Raw genomic sequence first — 4,850 nt, forward strand, 5'->3', positions numbered from 1 at the left:
CAGTGTTCATGTTTTGTTTTTTTTTTTCGTCCAGACGGCTTCCTGCGCCCCCCCTGCAATGACACGGCACCCCCCCAGGGGACGAGCCCCACAGTTTGGGAACCTCCGGCGTAGACAAATGGTTATGTATCTGGATTCACCAACCCAGATGTTAGATATATCTTTCCATGTTAAACACGAGGAAGGATATAGTATATGCAAGCTTAGGTGTGATGAAGTGTTTTGAGTGTGGAGATGTGGGGCACAAGCAGATTGGACAGTTTCTGATTTACCCTTCTAATTTTATTAGAAGGGTAAATCAAATAAAATTACTAATAAAATTAGAAGGGTAAATCAGAAACTGGGACAGGAAATAAATTTGGAGAGTGTTTCTATTTTTCAAAAAAATTGCCAGGCTTTATTGGATCTGAAAAGAAGTTCTTATGTTCAAGAGAGCTAAAGGGGAACTAAGCTCAAGGACATGGATGCACCAATAACATTCAATCAAATTTTATTTGTATAGCACATTTCAGCAGCGAGGCATTTCAAAGTGCTTTACATCACAAAACAAAACACAGAGTCATGTAGCATTGAATTTAAAAAACCCAAAAAATACCCACTCCCTTTTTCTAACCCTTTAGAACTTTAGTTAAAACGCCATTAACTGGGACTCTAACCCTTATTTAGCCATAAGCAACTCTAAACAGGTGGGTTTTAAGTCGAGATTTAAAGGCACTCAGTGATTCAGCTGTTTCACAGTTTTCTGGAAGTTTGTTCCAAATTTGTGGTGCATAGAAGCTGAATGCTGCTTCTCCTTGTTTGGTTCTGGTTCTGGGGATGCAGAGCAGAACCAGAATCAGAAGACCTGAGGGGTCTAGATGATTGCTACAACAACACAACAGATCTTTAATGTATTGCGGTGCTAAACCGTTCAGTGATTTATAAACTAACAGTATTTTAAAGTCTATTCTTTAAGCCACAGGGAGCCAGTGTCGGGACTTTAAAACTGGTGTTATGTGCTCTATCCTCCTGGTTTTAGTGAGAACATCAGCAGCAGCTTCTGGATCAGCTGCAGCTGTTTGAATGATTTATTGGACAAACCTGTGAAGACGCTGTTGCAGTAATCAATGTGGCTAAAGATAAACGCATGGATGAGTTTCTCTAGATCACGCTGAGACATCAGTCCTCTAATCCTGGAGATGTTCTTGAGATGATAGAAGGCCGACTTTGTAACTGTATTTATGTGGCTCTGAAGGTTCAGGTCAGAGTCCATCACTACTCCCAGGTTTCGGGCTGATCGCTGGTTTTTAGTTGTAATAACTGAAGCTGAGGATTGATTCTAGTTGGCTCCTCTTTAGGCCCAAAGATAATAATTTCAGTTTTGTTTCTGTTCAGCTGGAGAAAGTTTTGGCACATCCACACATTTATCTGTTCTAAGCATTTATTCAGTGATTGGATGGGTTCAGAGTCACCTGGTGACATCATGATGTAGAGCTGTGTATCATCCGCGTAGTTATGGTAGCTAATTTTATTTCCTGTTATAACCTGAACTAGTGGGAGCATATAAATATTGAATAGGAGAGGTCCTAGGATTGAACCTTGGGGTACCCCACATGTGACCTTTGACCTCTCTGATGAGAAGTTTCTGACTGAAACAAAGAAATCCCTGTTCTTTATGTAAGATTCAAACCAGTTGAGCACTGGACCGGAGAGTCCGACCCAACTCTCCAGTCGATTCAGTAAAATGTCATAATCAACAGTGTCAAAAGCTGCACTGAGGTCCAACAGAACCAGCACTGTGGTTCTCCCACAGTCTGTATTTACATGGATATCATTGAACACTTTTACAAGGGCTGTCTCTGTGCTGTGGAGAGCACAAAAACCAGACTGGAAGGAGTCAAAGTGATTCATTATTGTTAGGAAGTTATTTAATTGTTTAAAAACTGCTTTTTCAATAACTTTGCTGATGAATGGGAGGTCAGAGGTCGGCCTTTAATTCTGCAGTAGTGATTTGTCTAGATTGTTCTTTTTCATCAGTGGTTTGATAACTGATGTTTTCAAAGCCTGGAGGAAAACACCTGATGAGAGCGATGAATTTACTATTTGGATCAGATCATTAGCAACGACAGGCAGAACTTTCTTAAGTGTGGGTAGGACATCCAGACAGCAGGAACTGGAGCTTAATTGACTTAGAATTTCTTCTAGGGTTTTATAGTTAAGTACTTGAAATTGGGTCATTTTTCTTGTATTTGTTTTGTTTGGGCACAGCATTGGTACTGGTTTTAGAGTGGATGTGCAGATTAATCTTCTGATCTTTTTAATTTTCTCTGAAAAGAAACTGGAAAACTTGTTGCAGGCTGCATTAGATTGAAGTTCAGGTGGCAACATCGTAGGAGGGTTTGTGAGCCTGTCAACAGTAGCAAATAGAGCTCAAGCATTTTTAATGTTTTTGTTTATGATATCTGCAAAGAAAGCCTCTTTTGCATGTTTTAGTGTTGAGATTTCTTTATAGATGTCATAATAAATGTGAAGTTCAGCTTTACGCCATTTTCTTTCCGCCCTACGGCAGAGTTGTCTAGCAGATTGAACTGTTTGTGCATTTCTCCATGGAGATTTCTTCCTACCAGTCACAACTTTCACTTTAATGGGGACAATGTAATCAATGGCATCTGAAAGTTTGCACTGAAAATCATCTACCAACTTATCTACGTCATTACAGCTTAAGGGCGGGGAAGAAGAGTAGATTTGATCAAATGTGATCCGACAGCAGTGGTGGAGAAAGTACTCAAAAAATGTACTTAAGTAAAAGTACAAATACACAGGCAAATACATTTTTGTACTCAAGTAAAAGTAAAAGTACCACATTAACATTTTACTTAAGTAAAAGTAAAAAAGTACTGGCTTTTAAAAATACTTAAATATTAAAAGCAAAAGTACTTGCTGAATGCATTACCTAATCGCTAATATCATTAAGTGAACCTATTGTATTTAATTTTAATACATCAGAATGTCCCATTTTAATGAACAGTGCCACAGATAAAGCATGTTTTTATTGTGTTTGCTCTCTGAAACATAGTTTAGACCAGGGGTCACCAATTCCAGTCCTCCAGGGCTACCATCCTGCAACTTTTAGATTTACCTCTGCTCCAAAATGTCTGAATTCCCTCAACAGCATTCATTCCTCTCTGCAATAGGCTGGAAACGAGGAGTTCATTTGATCCAGGTGTGTTTGAGCAGAGACGCATCTAAAAGTTACAGGATGGTAGCCCTGGAGGACTGGAGTTGGTGACCCCTGGTTTAGACTGATATGTGATTCTATGCATCATAATTTCAGGGATGGAAACATCTTGTCTCCTGTCCTAACATAGCATGAACGTCACTTTTTTTTGCCACACATTTATTTTGAAAGAAATTCAACTGGCAGGGGAGGACATGGAACCAAGGAGCCACGGTGGTCTAGACTACAGCAGAGTTGTAGTCTAGACCACCGAACCCGAGACCAAGACAAGACCAACACCAGCACCCTGCGCTACATGACATAATAAAATTAAGTGCACCTATCAAAATTGCTTCGCCAATTGATCTGAAAGATCCACATTCCCATAAAAACACCTAGATATTAAATAATTAGAGCTGAAATAAATTTAACCAGCATCAATTCAAACTCTTCTTCATTCTGTTTTGCTTTCATCTCTGTGCCACAATCCGTAGAGGTTTCCTGCCATCCCTAAAAAAAATTAACACCCTGGGCGGTTGGCCATATTGCCCATGTCAGAAATAACAACTGTCTGCACCATTAAACATAGCAATTAACAACGCTCAACTATGAACACTGTCCAAGGCCCAATAAGCAAAAAGTAACCAAGCATAAGGAGGTGACTGTTCTCACCCTCCCTCCTGCTGCAGTGTCTGCCACCATGACAAGTGACGAAAACAAAGAGCAATGAGCATGTTGTGTTTTTACGTTCTTGTTTTATGTATTCACCAATTAAATAAATATAAATATATTTTAATAAAATAAAATAGCTACTGCAGTGTACACAGAGCATTACAAGAACAAAGAATGGCTCTCAGTGAGGCTTCAGTCCTATAGGACTTAGTCAAGATCCGTCCAGAAGAATCAGATCGTTCCTGAATGTCATATCACTATATTGCACTTTGGTCACAGCGTTGTCCCATATCTGCGACATGTCAGTCAACACCTCCACACAATAATAGACCCTTTTCACATGACGTCAGACAACATCCGTTTTGACTCGATCCAGTGTACCTTTAGTTCCGGTGTGTGTAGTTAACACTGTTTCTGGACTCTAAAGCAGCTGCCACAAATATGATTTGAAGATATATCACTATTTGCAAACAGTTTTTCTTCGACATAATCTAAACTGGACAAATTCCTCGCTGATTGATACCAGTTTGACTACGAAGGTACGTGTTTTGTGTTTTTCTAGCTGTTAGTTGATATGCTAGGATAGCAATAGTAATTTGTTAGCTGGCTAACATTACGTAGCCTTTCTGTTTTGGAAGTAGAACGTATTTAGGCTCTAATTTTAATCAGATTTTTATAGTATAGACTGGGGTTGCCACCCGTCACGTAAAATGCATGATCGTATTAAACCCTCCTCATTTACGCTAGTTTCAACACCCGCTAAGTAGCGACATTACCTGTAGCCACATGTCCAAAACTTGACAGTTATGCCAAACACCCGCTGCTCCATCAAGTCCTGAGAAGTCAAACTCCTGCTACGATCAAGACATGAGGAGGAAGATGCTGTCATAGATAGATATTAACGTTTCATTGGAGAAATGTGATGAGCTATCTTTCTCTCTCTCTCTCTCTCTCTCTCTCTCTCTATATATATATATATATA

This window comes from Poecilia formosa, unplaced genomic scaffold (genome assembly GCF_000485575.1).
Source record: "Poecilia formosa unplaced genomic scaffold, Poecilia_formosa-5.1.2 Scaffold700, whole genome shotgun sequence".
Classification (NCBI taxonomy): Eukaryota; Metazoa; Chordata; class Actinopteri; order Cyprinodontiformes; family Poeciliidae; genus Poecilia; species Poecilia formosa.